Below are 18,006 nucleotides of genomic sequence, written 5' to 3' on the forward strand. Positions count from 1 at the left end.
GCCTTTGCTGAGGACAGACCGTTCGGTGTCTGAAAGGGGGAGGTCAGGGGGGATGGTGAACACCCGGCAAGTGTGGGGGTTGGGGTCGGATGAAGGCAGGGGGGCAGGCGGAGGTGGAGGTGATGTATGGTGAGGGGGTGGTGGGTTGACAGAGCAGAGGGGGGGCATGAGGACCGATGTGGGGAGTAGTTAGGGTCGCCTGGCTAGAGGGGGAAGGGGGAGACCCAGTGGAAACCTTGCTGTGGTTCCCTGTAGTAGGGAGTGGGCAGTAGGACCCAGCGGTGCGGTGGGACTCTGCCTGGTGGGGGCTGTGGGCCCAGCGCAGTGTCTGTGAGCCGGGTGGAACTGCAACCTGCTGCTGGTCCTGGGAGCCGGGTACAGCGATGGCTGTGACCTGCTGCTGGGCGGTGGAGCGGCGCGGGTCAACAACGTTAACATAGTTAATCTCCCTTTACTTTCTGGTAGAAGCAAGAAATAAGACAACAAGGCAATACAGAATTAAACAAATAGTGTGTCATAAGGTCATAAGTGAGAGTAGAATTAGGCCATTCGGCCCATCAAGTCTACTCTGCCATTCAATCATGGCTGATCTATCCCTCCCTCCTAACCCTATTCTCCTGCCTTCTCCCCATAACCTCTCACACTTGTACTAACCAAGAAACTATCTATCTCTGCCTTAAAAACATCCACTGACTTGGCCTCCACAGCCTTCTGTGGCAAAGAATTCCACAGATTCACCACCCTCTGACTAAATAAATGTCTCCTCATCTCCTTCCTAAAAGAACATCCTTTAATTCTATGACCTCTAGTCTTCGATTCTCCCACTAGTGGAAACATCCTCCCCACATCCACTCTATCCAAGCCTTTCACTTATCTGTATGTTTCAATGAAACATACCCTCATTCTTCTAAACACCAGCGAGTTCAGGCCCATTCTGACAAACGCTCATCATAGGTTAACCTACTCATTCCCGGTATCAATCTTGTAAACGTGAAAGTGTACCTTAATATATTAATTGTAAATGCCTCAATGGTTTGCTCAAAACACTGTAAGTATGCTCTTAAGCAGGAGGGGAGTGACTTCCATTCCCTTGCACTTGGGTCTTCTGACTATATACCCTATCAATGCCTGTAAATAAACAGCTATGTTCACCACTCAGCCTCCTTCACTCCAGCCCCTCCAATCCTTCCACATAATTGAAGTCCTCCAAACCAGGCAGCATCCTAATGAATCACCTCTGCATTCTCTCCATTGCAATCCCACATGCTTCCTGTTGTATGATGATCAGAACTGCACACGATGCTCCGAATGTAGTCGAACCAGTCGGTGTTTTGTAACATCCAAGTTTCATAGTTGGAACTGACCTGAGAAGGCAAGTGTTACATATGCTTTCTTTACCACCCTATCTACCTGTGTTGCCACTTTCATGGATACAATTACAGATACAGGATAAAGGGAAGAGGGTTTAGTGCAAATAAAATCTAGTAAAGTCCGATTAAGGATTGTCCAAGGGAGAGAAATTCCCTTTGAACTGTCACGTTGTCTAAGTTAACTGGTGTCATTTTGGTGCAGGAAGTTGGATTTATTTGCAGTAAATGAACTGTTTAAGAGTGGCAATTTTGAGAAAACAGTTATTCAATATTTATTGTGTTTAGGACTGGATATGGAAAAAATAGAAACAAACATAATTAGGAAACACTCAAGTGTAGAAAAAACTAATTTTAGGATACTCAGAAACATTGAGTGCAAATGTATTTATATTAAAATTTGGCAGATAGGACAACAGATGAGTAATACGCAGCTTTCAAACGGAAATAGTTTGCGTATTAGGTTGACAAATTCCCAAGACACGGAAATGAAAAGCTTCCAAATTCAAATTCCCGGAATAAGTTAAAATAATTACAAATTAAGTAGTTAGAATAAAGCTGCAGAGGTTTCTGATAAATATGATTCATGAAACCTGCAGGGGATCAATCAAGCTGAATGCACGAAACAAATACTTTACATCTATTTTCACCAAGGAGAAGGACATGTTGGAGAGTGAGATCTCTGTGGAGAATATTAATATGCAAGGATCGTTTGATACCAAGAGGTGTTGGGCTTCCTGAAAAGCATTAAGGTAGATAAATCCCCAGGACTTGATGTAATCTATCCTAGGTTATTGAGAGAGGCAAGAGAGGAGATTGCAGAAACCCTGACAAAAATCTTTGCTTCTTCTCTAGCCTCAGGCAAGGTCCTGGGAAAACTGGAGAGTCGCTAATCCTGTTCTTTTATTTAAGAATGGAAGTATAGAGAATCCAGGGAATTATAGGCTTCCACACATCAGTGGTAGGGAGAGAAGCAACCATAGGACAGTCATCCCAATGTTGGAGGTAGAAAAGCATTTACAAATACCAATCCAACATAAATCTGAGTTGACAGGTGAAGGAACATAAACTTGCCGAGAGCAACTCACGTTTGACTAACTTAATTGACTTTTTGGTGAACACTAGAGAGAGCACATGAAGGTAGTGCAGCTAATGTTTGGTCTATGGAATCCAAATAGGCATGAAACACATTTGATGGATTGAAAGACCAGTGGTTAATTAGGCACAAAACTGACTAAGCACCAGAAATAGGAAAATAATGGTGATTGTCATCCAAACTCAAACATTAGCTCTATCTCTGGCATTCAATGGTTGAAATGAGTACCATTCGCAAAAAGCATTGCAATAACTTGCCAAACTTATCTGTTAGTAAAATCCATGAACCACCTAGAAGGAAAATGGTGGCAAGTATATTGGAGCAGCACCAGGAATTTGCCTTCTAAATCAAGCTACATTCTGACTCCAAAGTATATTGCCATTCCCTCATAGTTTCTGGATCAAAATCTGGAATTCAAAATCCAAATATGAGGATTGTGGCAGTTCAAGGTGGCAGGTCATCTCCACTCTACAAGGGCAATTGGAGATGGGGAAAACATGTTGGTCTTGCTAATGAAGCTACAGGACATGCTCGAGCTGCTGAAATGGGGAAATGGTGGATGCAATTTCACACAGATAAGTGTGACGTTTCATTTTGCTAGCAAGAATGAGAAAGGGCTCAACTTGCTAAATGGCATACTTTAAAATATATTCAGTAACAGGGAGACACAAAGATTAGCCAAACATGCCTATGTTGTGGCAGAACAAGTTAAAAGAGCCAAAGATAGACACAAAAAGCTGGAGTAACTCAGTGGGTCGGACCGCATTGCTGGAAAAAAAGGTGACGTTTCAGGTCAAGACTTTTCTTCAGACATTTAGGGTTGGTTTTTTGAACAGAATCACAGCAGTTAAAATGACGAAATTAGCTTCAATATTTATAAATCCTTGATATCTTTTGTCAAGATCTTAGAGTTCAAAGATCGGCAAACAAAGAAGTCAAGTCAGGTCAAGCTTATTGTTATATGCACAAGTGCAGTAAGGTACACATGTTTGCTAGACTCAAAATTAAATAGAAATTATCAGAGTCAAGTGGAAATTAGTAAAAGAAAGGGCAGATTTATTCACCACAGTGATGTATACAGGGAGAGAGGGGGTCCTGAAGAATCGCTGGCAAATCTATCTGGTCCTTTAAGTTTAACTGCTTTTAAAATCCAATCTCAGATTATTCACCCTACATCTGCCTACAGATCTGTAAAGTAGCGTGGGATAATAGACAATAGACAATAGACAATAGGTGCAGGAGGAGGCCATTCAGCCCTTCGAGCCAGCACCGCCATTCAATGCGATCATGGCTGATCACTCTCAATCAGTACCCCGTTCCTGCCTTCTCCCCATACCCCTTCACACCGCTATCCTTAAGAGCTCTATCCAGCTCTCTCTTGAAAGCATCCAACGAACTGGCCTCCACTGCCTTCTGAGGCAGAGAATTCCACACCTTCACCACTCTCTGACTGAAAAAGTTCTTCCTCATCTCCGTTCTAAATGGCCTACCCCTTATTCTTAAACTGTGGCCCCTTGTTCTGGACTCCCCCAACATTGGGAACATGTTTCCTGCCTCTAATGTGTCCAATCCCCTAATCTTATCTTAAAGTCTTTTCACATGGGGGGAAAACCATCAAAACATTTCATGCCATGACAGTAATTGTGACTGAACCACACAAGTTATTACAGAAGATGTTCAGTAAGTAATTTCCCTCCTACATCCATTTAACCACCAGGGGGAAGTGAGCATCTACTCTATTGTGTTCGCACATTACTTCAAATCGAGGTGCAAGCTCACAAGAGGAAATTAAGCCATAGCTTCAAATTAACAACATTTATAATGATGTATCTCGTTATCCGCAAAAATTCAAAAAAATAATACAATTGATAATGTAAAGGTCAGTGATTGAGAAAGCATTTATTTGACAGAGTTGTAGGTTTAGGTTCCAGGTCAGGATTTGAGCACAGTTGTATGATAACACTCTGGGGTGTGCTGCATTTTTGAATGTGTTATCATTTGGATAAGTCATTTACTGAGAGCCTCAGTGACTCTATTGTTCAAGTGGTTTTCAAAGGTCAGATGCCACAATTTAAAGAGAGTGAGGTATCCTGATGCCATGATTAACGCCACCTCGTAATCAATAGCATTAAGATCATTTAGGATTACGTGCTGAGGGATGCACTGAAGCTCGGTGCAGCCAATGCCAAGGCTCTGTGGGGAAGGACCACAGTCTCTCAGGTCCTTCCGCTGCTGGACATTGGGGGGCAGGTGTGATGGAGACGCCCCTCGAACGAGGTGGGGAATATCAGCCCAGGGGAACACATGTCAGAAGGGATAGGAGTAGAATTAGGCCATTCGGCCCATCAAGTTTACCGCAATTCAATCATAGTTGATCTATCTTGCCCTCCTAACCCCATTCTCCTGGCCTTCTCCCCATAACCCTTGACACCCTTATGAATCAGGAATCTATCTATCTCTGCTGTAAAAATATCCACAAATGGTAATGGTGCCAGGTATATTTCTGTGAACACTACCAAATATGATGAGAATTAATGTATAGCCTCTGAAAATGTCAGAAACAGTTCTTGTTCTGTATATTTTTTAATTCTGAATAAAGTTGTTTTTAATTTACATTACCATCACCTCTCAAAACCCCCAACTCACTTGGTTTTATCCAACATCTATTGGGTAAAAACTGTGGATGTCAATTCCTGTTGCAAATTCTATTTATCAGCCATAAGTCCTTCCATCTCCCTAGTAGCTCACTGAAACCTATGTAGACTATTTACAGCTTTAGTTCATATTTGAACTTAAGGTGAGCTTCAAACCATGTATCCATGGCAAAAGCTAATTTCTGTTCCGTGCAACATTCTGGTAAAGATCCAGGAAGTATTCTGGTAAATTTGGGTCATCTGAATAGAAATTAGCTCTTGCCATGGACATTACTACTACCCTACACACATTAGGGACAATTTTACATTTATACCAAGCCAATCAATCAACACACCTGTACGTGTTTGTGTGGGAGGAAACCAAACATCTCAGAGAAAACCCACGCAGATCGTACAATCTCCGTACAGACAAGCACCCAAAGTCAGGATCGAGCCCGGGTCTCGGGCGCTGTAAGGCATTAGCTCTACTGCTACACCACCGCCAGCTTAAATAATTTTTCTTGTCTCCTCTCAGTATACTAATAGTCAACCAATACCAACACCAAAACCGCCAACAAAATATCTGAAAATTAGACTACACCTTCCTTTGTAAGGCCTGATTATACGTAGCACACTCAATTGCGGAGGATATAGTGGTTCATTAACTGATTAGTGAATTTTTATTATGATCATTTTTACGAGTGTCATATATTTGGCTGCTTCAATTATAGACGATGGTGTAGAGAGGTAAAGAACAATGATTGAAAGATATGCAAAAAAGTAACGATGATAACGAAAACAGGTCTGGTTTGATGTAGGCCATACCCTATTGTTTTACTTTTGGCGGTTGCATACGAGAATGTGTCATGGTCATGTCAGCACTGACTGTAAAAGCTGTCCTTTCAAATTTAAATTGATTAATGTTTGCAATGTACATTAGAATACATTTTCTGAAGACCGGCTTCTGTTTCACTTAATGTCAGCCTTACCCGCATAACTTTTTTATAATTTGTGCATAACTCGAAACAAAATTTATATAACATTCTTATTGGAAGAGGAAAAAATATCAAATGATTTTTTTATTCCAATCAGATATTTTTTTTATTCTTTTAGTTCATCCCTATAACCATCAGGTTATTAAATATTATAGTCTTGAAATAGGCTCTGAACTATAGACTTGGGGAGATTATTTTTGCACTATTATTGCCTATTTATTTGTCCATGTTTTTAATATATATAAATATACACATAACTTTTTTTGTTTATTTTGTGTTTTGCAGAGTACTGTTTACATTTCTATTGTGGAGCTGCAAGTAAGAATTTCATTGTTCCTTCTCGGAACATAGGGCAATAAAACACTCTCTCTCTGATCCTCCTCTAGTAATTGTTAGCTTCATCTTGTCCTACTATAGCATAATACCTGTAATATTGCTGGTTGATTAATTCACAAGGCCTACCAACTAATAAAGCAATTGTGTACAGACTGAATAATTTTGTTCTTCCTTCTTCCCAGCCCCACACATGTTCAATGTCATGTCATGAATTGAATGGAAACAACATTTTAATGTTGGCTCCCATTTAAATCACCTCCACAATTTACCCTTAATATGTTGATCTACCAACATCAGTTCCCAATAGCAGGAGATAAAGAAAATTACAGAGACCTTCATGAATAAAGAACAGAAGAAGATAATTATCATTTTCTATTTTCAAATAAAGTGGTTTTCTTACAATGCTTTAACTTGCAATAAGTGAATAAAGTTACAATATTTATTGGTAAATTGATGGATCTATAGGTTTTTTTTCCAAATCAGATCACTCAATATGTGGTTATAAATAAGTAAAGTGAAAAAATCTAACAGGATTAGCTAAGTGGAAACATCGGTCATTTAAATATAATACTTACAATGGAACTGAATCTCAAATGCAAATATCAACAAACATTCATTTCTCTACTGTGTGTTAATAGTATTCAGCTATAAATATCTACTCCCATGTCACTGAGCTTTGATGCCTTTGGGGAATTCCTACTAAAGCATTGTTGACAGTGAATTACCCAAATTATCACCTGTATAAAGTTAACAGCACAAACACTTAACACACAACACACATATTCTGTGTTTTAGTGCCTGGTGACACAATTAAGATCTAATTAAAATAAACTTTATAATGCTACTATCTGTGATCTGGAAGTATTATTTATGGTAGGAAGGAACTGCAGATGCTGGTTTAAACCGAAGATAGACACAAAATGCTGAAGTAACTCAGCGGGACAGGCAGCATCTCTGGAGAGAAAGAATAGGTGATGTTTCGGATTGAGACCCTTCTTCAGATTAGATCAGTCTGAAGAAGGGTCTCAACCCGAAACATCACTATATGCTATATGTCTCGCTGAGTTACTCCAGCACTTTGTGTCTATCTTCAGTATTATTTATGGGGCATCTACATTTACAGTGCAGGTTATTTTTCATAGGCCTATTGAGACTAGTTCCTGTTTGGTTGTATGACATCGCCATAGGTTACAGCTGCATGTCTACCTGATAATGTGCAGTGTCTTCACTTTTCACTGCTACGCTCCGTATTGGGAGGTATGGAATATGCTGGCGCAACTGACCTCCTGCTCCACACCAGATCACCAGCAACCTACCATCTACCTCATTGGAGACCCTTGAACTATCTTTAATCGGACATTACTGGACTTTACCTTGCACTAAACATTATTCCCTTCATCCTGTATCTGTACACTGTGGGCGGCTTCATTGTAATCATGTATAGTCTTTCTACTGACTGGATAGCACGCAACAAAAAAAGCTTTTCACTGTACGATAAACTATACTTAACTAAACTAACTATGCCAACTGCTCTGGTAAATCTTGGACTGAGGGGCCAAATGATCTTTACATTTGGCCCTTGGACTTTACGCTGACCAATACTGCCACAAATGGAGTTGCTAACATCATTAAAAAGCTATTTGGCCAGGGTTTTTTTGCCAATTTTCATTATTTCACTCTCTGTACATATTTTAGTTAGTTAGCACATGTGTAATTATTTATAACTAAACCTATTTTTGACTTTGAAATAGTTTTAAATATTTAACTCACTTTGAGTGTGTACAATTGATGGCAGACTAAGATGCCTTTGACAGCAGTGGGCTGCTCCAATCTGTTTGGGGTAATACTGAGGTTCTGCTTCCTCAAGTCTGGTTGCCACCTTTGGCCTACTTCATCTTTCACAAGGGTGGGCCTTTGGTGGGGTCCAAGGGAGGTGCAGCTTGTGTTTTAGGGTGGGGTTCACTTGCAGATGACAGGTCCGGCTGCCCCATTGCGAAATCCTTTATTGCGGCACACGGTAGCAGAACACCCGAGGTGAATGTTCAGTGAGGTGTTGTTCAGTAAATATTACAATAGTTACAAGAAATGATTCTTCAAGTCAACCGCATGGCCAAAGCTATGTTCCAGTTAGAAGCGAGGAAATGGTGACACCTCATCACATATCCTTCCACTCTAATCCAAAGAATGAGGTCATCGGGAAGCATGCTGAAACATGCTGACTGTTCACGGAACTGAAAGTCACAGCTCACGAGATTTACATCAGAGAAATGATGTCATCTTAATTTACGGAATTTTCCTTCCAATGGAGATCAAAGCTCAATCTCCCAATCTAAATAAGCAGTTTTCTCAATAAAAGCTTTGAGGAAAATGTCAAACCAAACAACATAGATACTATTGGACTTCCTGACAAAAACTTGATAGTGAGTTAATCAGTAACACTGGTGAATTGAAGACATACCACGGTGCCTTTTAAGAGCAAGCTCCCCATAACATAAAAGACACAAAATGCTGGATTAACCCCAGTTGTAGTAATACTGGAGTAACATCACTATAGGTGATGTTTCAGGTCAAGACCCTTCTTCAGACTGAAGGCAGGGATGGGGTTAAGGAAACCTAGAAGAATGCCTGAAGTCTTAAGAAGGGTGCCAACCTGACACATCACTTATCTGTATTTTCCAGGGATGCTGCCCGATCTGTTGGATTATCCCAGCATTTTGTGTCTTTCTTTGGTAAACTAGCATCTGCAGTTCCTCGTTTCCCTATTACATTCCTTTGCTGCCCAATTTGTTATGCGACCTTTTCTATTTGTAAGAACTATAAGGCTTCCAAAACATTTGAGGACACTGAATAGTAAGGATATTTGGTCATCACTCCACAGACTAAACTTAACTCACTGAGTTCTGTTTATTGTTCTAGTTTCTACCATTTGTGATGTATTTTGTCTCCATAGAATAGATTTAAATTGGACATATCTGGACATAAATGATGACACTAACATTCTTGGTTCTGGTGAAAATTTACAGCAACTTTTGGACAGTATCACCTCAGAATTTTGCAAAATTAAAAAATGGTTTGACATTAACAAATTATCACTAAACTTGAGCAAAACAAAAATTATGATATTTGGGAACAATAAAATAAACAATCAAGCACAGGTACAGATAGAGGGTGTTAACATAGAAAGAGTAAATGAAACTAAATTCCTTGGGGTGATAATAGATGAAAAAATTTGCTGGAAATCTCACATTAAACATATCCACAGTAAAGTATCTAGAAGCATTTCAGTTCTGGCCAAAGCAAAACATTTCCTAGATAACAAATCACTTCGCATTCTGTTCTGTTCACTAGTTTCACCTTATTTAAGTTACTGTATAGAGGTGTGGGGAAGTACATATATAAGTTCACTACAACCACTATTCATACTGCAAAAAAGAGCCATTAGAATAATTCATAATGTCGGTTTTTGTGAACACACCAACTCATTGTTTATAAAGTCTAAAATAATCAAATTTTATGACATTGTGGAATATCAAACAGCTCAATTCATGTACAAAGTGAGAAACAATTTGCTACCAAGTAACTTACAGGAAATGTTTTATGAAAGAGAGGGGGGGTATAATTTAAGGGGAACATTAAATTTCAAGATTCGCAATACTCGAACAACAATGAAAAGATTTTCTATATCAATCAGTGGAGTAAAGCTATGGAACAGAATGAATGCGGAATTAAAACAATGTTCAAACATCATCCAGTTTAAAAACAAATATAAACACATGATTTTTTCTAGGTACAGTGAGGAGGGGGATTAACAGTCACCAGGGGTCTACAAATAATAACACATCATTATTTAAATAAGTATATCTATATGAACATATAAGGGTGTATGAGTATTTTTGTATTAATATCTGATACTTGATAAATATTGATTAGGGAATGGGGGTAGGATTAAATAAGTTCACACTTCTTCCTACTCCTTTTCGCACATGTTAAGTAATGGATGAAATTCCTTGTATTTCTTCTGTTTTTTTGTTTATTTTGTTTTTTAATTGATGTCTTTTAACATGTTCGAAATAAAATAAAATGAAATGAAATGAAAAAATGAAAAAATATCTCTATCTTAACCAATGACTTCTCAGGGCTGTGTACCTCCTGAAATAATCTTAACTGAAGATGAGATCAGAAGTCAGGAAGTGGAAATTAGGGGAGGAATCTGAGGACACCAGAAACATGAAGGAAAGGACATCGATGTAAATTGCCATTGGTCAAGATCTTTGGATTTTGTTACCTCCATCGCCAGAGACCCGGGTTCAATCCTGATTGTGGATGTTGTCTGTATGGAGTTTGCACATTCTTCCTGCGACCATACGGATTTTCTCTGGGTGCTCCAGTTTCCTTCCACATTCTAAAGACATACAGCATTTGTAGGTTAATTGACCTCTAAATTGTAAATTGTCCCTGGTGTATAGGACTATATCTCTAAAAGTCTAGAGTAAAACTTCTCTGCACATTTGGAAGGATTGAGCCCAAGTTGAAGAGGCTCTTGCAGTGCCAGCTTATGCACAGTTGTTCATTCTAGTCTATAAGGATATTGCATAAAATCAAGTTTTACGAAACATATTTTGGCTCCATTATCTAGTCGGCCTCTTTGGCTTTTAGGTTTGAGCTTCTAGGGTGGAATGAGCAGGTGTACAAAACCTGGTCCAACAAGACCCTCTTCAACTTCCAACTGTCCAAATGAAATGATATCCAATGGTTTTCCCTGATTTATAATTGAGATCAATTGTGGTACCTGGGGCATCATAGTGCCACAATGTTTGGATTCAACTGACTGTGGTGGGAGCCCAATCCCAATTCAAACGTGAGGTTATCATGGTGTTGAATATGGACAATGAGACTACTACATAATAAGTACGTTCAGTCTGATTTGAACGTCTCCCATGCACCATTTTCTTAGGTATGAAATGAATATGGAGAAGAGCATTATGCCAGAGAACTTTTCATCGGGCAATAATTACTCTACACCATCGGTTGCATTGTATAATAGTGGGAAATTGGATTTGAGTATGGGAGTAACGAGGTCCTTCTGCAGTTGTATAGGACCCTGGTGAGACCACATATGGAGTATTGTGTGCAGTTTTGGTCTCCTAATTTGAGGAAAGACATCCTTGCTATTGAGGCAGTGCAGCGTAAGTTCACAAGATTAATCCCCGGGATGGCGGGACTGTCATATGAGGAAAGATTGGAAAGACTAGGCTTGTATTCACTGGAGTTTAGAAGGATGAGAGAGGATATTATAGAAACGTATAAAATTATAAAAGGACTGGACAAGCTAGATGCAGCAAAAATGGTCCCAATGTTGGGGGAGTCCAGAACCAGGGCCTACAGTCTAAGAATAAAGGGGAGGCCATTTAAAACTGAGATGTGAAAAAAACTCTTTCACCCAGAAAGTTGTGAATTTGTGGAACTCTCTGCCACAGAAAGCAGTAGAGGCCAATTCACTGGATGAATTTAAAAGGGAGTTAGATAGAGCTCTAGCGGCTAGCTGAATCAAGGGATATGGAGAGAAGGCAGGCACGGGTTACCAATTGTGGATGATCAGCAATGATCACAATGAATGGTGGTGCTGGCTCAAAGGGCCAAATAGCCTCCTCCTCCTCCTCCTATTTTCTATGTTTTCTATGAAATTTGCTTTAAGAGGATACGAGGTCATGTCTTCAGAATTGGCGAGACATCCGGCAATATGACTGATTCAATGATTAAAAAGGGGGAGCTCAACAAAGAGCTCAACACAGTTGGATTTACTAAATTATGGGAAATGGCATTTGGTAATTAGACAAATATTCTGATATGCAGATCAAAGCAATAACGGGATAAATCAGGCAAAATTACGTTATCAGGCAAAATTAATTGCCTCATGATGCATTGAATGAAACTATTTCTTAGCGGATAGCAAACAGCTTCACATATGTGATGGATGAGTCAAGCTGCCGGTCTAGACATGAATTTGACAACATTTAGTGTCGCATGTGATGATTATGATAATAATTCAGTTGTTGAATTAGTATGTCGTTTAAAGAAACCACAAAGTCAGGCAAAGTTATATTATCGGACAAAATTTAAACCAGGTAGTTAAATCTCACTATGCATTTCATAGATTGATAAGAAATAATTAATGACACAGTGCACTATTTTGAAACGATTTCTTAAAATCAAATGGAAAATGTTTGTACCTATTGTTTTTCAGATTAGATATTTTAAATGTATGCAGTTATTAAATGCACTGGAGTTTAAACTATATATAGTGATCGACTTTCACAGTTTTACCTGACATTAAAGGTCATACTTGGAAATCCACAACTTCAGTAAAAGCAAAGTTAAAGCAAGCTCCCTTTGTTATGCCTAACATAATCTCAAGCGCATGTACTTCTCTAGGTCAGAATAAAAATAATGATCTAAATACATATTAATAACCTAATATGAATTTAATTTTGCATGTTGATATTTCAACTTTGTTGCATTGGAAAACTGGACCTTCGTGCGTCTTACTAAATGAAGATTGTTAGTAACCAGCATTTTGCCCACTCTTGGAAAAGCCAAAAGTAGTCACACCTGAAATGTACCGAAAATTAAAACCTGAAAATTAAATCTCAAATTATATATTCTGAACTATTATTCAATTTAAGTTTTCCAAAACCATTCTATGTCAAAATTATCTCATTTCATGATTCAATTAGAGGCCTCTCACAACTAAGGGGATTGATATCCTGGAGATAAACTTTCATTCAAAGGTTCAATAGTTCTTTATTATCAAGACGCAGTGAAATTCTTTTTTTGCATATAGATAAGTAAAATTATTACCATACATAACTACAATCCCAGATTATATACAGAATGTATAGAAACAGCCCACTGAGTCCATATACAAGAGTCACCATGTTTTGGTGCTATTTTCAAAGTCCCAGCTGCAGCCATCACAATTGTAATATTTCTTTATCATTAATAAAAATGACAACTTTTATTACAAAATGACTCACAGGATGTGGACAAGGTCAGGGTTTATTGTCCATCCCCAGTTGACCATGTGTGGCTTCAATGGGCCTTGGCAGAACCAGAATCAATGGGCGCAAGGGAGACGCAATACTGTTGTGGTTTGAGTCACACCTTGCACAAAGGAAGTCTGTTGTCGTTGTTGGAGGTCATTCATCCCAGAAGCGGGATTGCACTGGAGGGTTTGCTCGGGGCAGTGTCCTAGATTCAAACATCTTCAGCTGCTTTATCAATGACCTTTCATCTTAAGACCGGGAGGGGCCATGTTCACTGTTGACTTCACAATGTTTAATTCCATTCACATCTCAACAGTCCACATCACAACCTACTACCAAAGAGGACAAAGACTGCTGGCACATGGTCAGGCTGAAATTAAAGCAGGGTAGGCAGGAAATACTAATCACAGAATTAAAATTCTGACCAAATTCACATAAAATGCTAACAGTTTCCTCCTCGGCATAGGTTCCCCAACTTGCTGAATATTTGCAGCATTGCGTTTTTACTCCAGATCTAACAGCATCTCCAGATTTGTTGCTTTTTGACCACATCCAACTTACCTTTTAAGTTGTACATCAACCTACCTTGCGGGTATATCAGACTTTTTTCATTGGTGCTGGGTTTAAATGCTGGAGCTCTCTATCCTAAAGCACAGTGAGTGTACGTACCAGATGGACAGAAACTATTCAAGGGTTTGCTAATCATTTCAATCTCAAGAACAATCAGGATGGCCTTTGCCTAGAGATACCAGCACACTGAAAAATGAGTAAATAAAAAATATCATGCACATCATTTTTGCAGATGCTTCAAATCTCCTTCTTTAGCAGCAAAATTCTCCCTCAGGGCAGTAAGCTTCACCTGAGCCTGCTTCAGGCCTCTTCACAGCTCAGTGAACAGTTTGAAATTGTGAATTGATCGAAATAACTTTCCTCCAATCCCTCGAATCAAACTCGTCAATTGGCATCTTCCGAAAGGATTCAAATGACACTCCAGCCATTGGGTTGACAACCCTGTGGACTGTGTGCCTGTGCCATCCAAGCAAATCAGATTCTACGTCTGAACTGATCATCACTGAGGACTGTGAATACTCCCATCACTGAACTAAAACAAGATCTTAGTCTCCTCTATCCAATGTGATTAATGCTTATCTCAGACTGTTCTATGTTTCTCTTGAATCCAATCTTTATTTTCTTTCTGTCTCACCATGCTGTCCCACTGTGAAATGGGGATGTGCACAATGGCAGGTATTCAAGCACGCTGTAAATCCCTCTGTTTCATAAAGAACACTTACTATTCTTTTTAATGACTCAAGAGGTGCATTCTTCACTGATATTTGCAATTCATGCAACAACTGTACATCTGGGAATATTGCTTTTCTGTTTAGTTTAGTTTAGTGATACAGTGTGGAAACAGGCACTGTGGCCTACTGGGTCCATGCTCACCAGCAGCAGTTATATCCTATGGGATAATTTACAGAAACCAATTAACCGTTGGGCGGCATGGTGGCCCAGCGGTAGAGTAGCTGCCTTACAGCGCTTACAGCGCCCGAAACTCGGGTTTGATCCCGACTACGGGTGCTGTCTGTACGGAGTTTGTACATTTTCCCCGTGACCGCGTGGGTTTTCTCTGTGATCTTCGGTTTCCTCCCAGACTCCAAAGACGTATGTAGGTTAATTGGATTGGTATAATTGTAAATTGTCCCTAGTGTGTGTAGGATTGTGTTAATGTGCGGGGATCGCTGGTCGGTGCGGACCCGGTGGGCCAAAGGGTCTGTTTCCGTGCTGTATCTTTAAACTAAATTAAACTAAACTACAAACCTGAATGTCTTTGGAATGTGGGAGGAAACTGATGCACCTCAAGAAATCACACGTGGTCACAGGTACAAATTTCAATAATTTGCATTGAAGATTAGGCCTGAAAGTATAATAGCCTCCATAACAGCCCATCAAAATATTAAACTGATTTTTTTAAATGATTTATCATATTCTGTTGTATAGATATTTTAATTTGAGTTGTTATGGAGTCAGAACTGTTATCCTTTCACTCTTGCACTTACTGTTTTTGAGGATCAATATGGTCAACAAAAGCACAGGTCAGGAAGTCGATGAGGTGAGTAAACTGAACCTCAATCTTCAAAGTTTTTTTTAGATATAGTTACTGACATCTCTTACAAGTTTGGAAAGTTTAATGCATGGTTTCATTGTTCCATTATTCACATACTGGTTGGAACATGCAGCACAGAAAGAGGCCTTTCGGCTCAGGGTAGTGTTTATGCTCCACCAACATTCCTCCATTGTCAGAGTCAGGCTAAACGCAAATTGGAGGAGCAGCGTCTCATAATTCGCTTGGCTCTAACTTCAATTAACCCCTGCATTCCCTCTCTCTCCATCCCTCCCCCACCCAAGTCGTACCAGCTTCAAAGTCGTCTTGTTGAGTCTCATCGGAGGTTTCGGAGGACCTAACATGGTCCACTAACACCGCTGCACTGGTCAAGAAGGCGCAGCAACGACTGTTCTACCTGAGAACATTGAAAAAGTCTGGTCTGCCCCAACAGCTGCTGACGACCTTCTACCGCTGCATCATAGAGAGCATCCTAACGCATGGCATCCCTGTGTGGTATCTCAGCTGCACGGTGGCAGAGAGGAGAGCTCTTCAGCGGGTAGTTTATAGAGCTCAGAAGATTATCAGAATACAGCTACCAGCCTTGGAGGGCATCTACATTACATGATGCCTCAGGAAAGCCACCAGCATTCACAAAGACTCCTCACACCCCTGCAATAGTCTGTTTGAACTTCTACCATCTGGCAGATGCTACAAGGCCTTCTACACCCACACCTCCAGACTCAGGAACAGCTTCATCCCCAGGGCCATAGCTGCCATGAACCGGTCCTGCTGAGCCGGATGGTCACATCGCACAGTGAACCGGCACAGATCTACTTGCACTTTATTCTGTTTTAAAACTGTTTCTAATTTTGTTTCTCTAGGTTGTCTAAATTTATGCTGATTAGCTCATTAATTTATTGCATCGTATGGAAGTCGCATTCCCAATCTCGTTGTACCCCTGTACAATGACAATAAAGATACATTGTATTGTATCGTCTGTACTAGCAAACAGCTAACAATGGCCTGTTTCCTTTATCACCTTTACTTTTTTGCCCATCTTTAATTCATTTGTTCTATATTTCTCTACATCACCATCTATATCTCGTTTCCCTTTCTCCTGAATCTCAGTCTGAAGAAAGGTCTCGACCCGAAACGTCACGTATTCCTTTTCTCCAGGGATGATGTCTGACCCATTGAGTTACTCCAGCTTTTTGTGTCCATCTTCGGTTTAAACCAGCATCTGCAGTTCCTTCCTACACTGAAAAAGGGTCCTTCCTAGCTGAAGAAGGGTCTCGACCCGAAACATCACCCATTCCTTCTCCCCAGAGATGCTGCCTGTCCCGCTGAGTTACTCCAGCATTTTGTGTCTGTGTTCCTTCCTACACCTTCTACCGTTCTTCAGCTAACCAAGTCGGCATTACCCACTGCCCCGTTCTGTCGTTTCCGTGTGTCTATCTTCCTCTTTAATGCATTTACATTATTTGCACAAACTTTCCCTGTGGTAGAGAGTTCCATATTCTCACCACCCTCAGGGGAAAGAATTTTCTGCTGAATTCCCCGTTTGGATGTACTGATGACCCTTTTATTTTGGTGATGTCCAATTTTCCTCTTCTCCACACGCGAAGCATTCTTTCTCTTTTGCCTTGTATAATTATTAGGATATCTACCACAATAATCACAATAAATAATCCATGGCACCAACAATCATTTATCATGAGATTTAGTAAACCAGGCAATTAACTGGCTGAACCATTTTTCATCATTTTGATCAAGATACGGAGAGATGATGACATGATTATACTCCTCTGCCCAAATACAATGACTACTGGAGTAATAATTTTCCTATTATTAATCATTTTTATCTAAATGTTCCTTACTATGTTTATACACATAACAGATTCCAAGCCAGGAACATGGGCACTGACGTCATACTTGGCAAACAGTACAGCTTAGAAAATAACTTGCTGCTTAGTCAAGAAAATGTTTAAATATCTGACAAACTTTAACATAATTAATCACTTCAAGAGCTATTTGAAACACTATGTGCCTTCCGTCAGCAGGTAGCGGGGAGGGGGGGGGGGGGGGAGTGGGGGCAACACCAAGTTCTACGTTAAGACATATTTGTTCTTACTTGCAGTGAAAGGACTCATCTGGAATTCTCTGGAAGGAAATATGACTGAAGCAGATTTAATCATTCCTTTTACGAAGAAATTGGACAGTTGCTCAAAGGAGAAAATATAGCAGAATCCGGAAAAAGAAATGGGTGATAGAACTGAATAGACAGCTCTGATTAGACAGTCAGTCGGCGCCAGGAAGCATTGGCCTCAGAGTCATATATCATGGAATCAGGCTCTTTGACCCATCATGCCCCTATTTATATTTTCATTCAAGCACTCACCCACACACAAGACGTATTTTAGATTAGCCAGTCA

The 18,006-nt window shown here is 39.9% G+C and overlaps 1 protein-coding gene across 2 annotated transcripts in view; it reads left to right on the top strand.

The window, feature by feature from the left end:
- htr4 (5-hydroxytryptamine receptor 4) overlaps positions 1 to 17,751 on the top strand; it is a 211,707-nt gene extending 193,956 nt beyond the window's left edge. The window contains exon 9 of one of the 2 annotated variants that reach the window (XM_078411113.1): positions 17,712 to 17,751. The gene's annotated coding sequence lies outside the window, so the exon portion shown is untranslated. Of the gene's footprint in view, positions 1 to 6,376; positions 6,404 to 17,711 lie in introns of those variants that run through there. The other variant, XM_078411112.1, reaches the window with a different exon arrangement.
- Positions 17,752 to 18,006: the final 255 nt, after the last annotated feature.

This window comes from Rhinoraja longicauda, chromosome 14 (assembly GCF_053455715.1).
Source record: "Rhinoraja longicauda isolate Sanriku21f chromosome 14, sRhiLon1.1, whole genome shotgun sequence".
In the NCBI taxonomy this organism is placed as follows: Eukaryota; Metazoa; Chordata; class Chondrichthyes; order Rajiformes; family Arhynchobatidae; genus Rhinoraja; species Rhinoraja longicauda.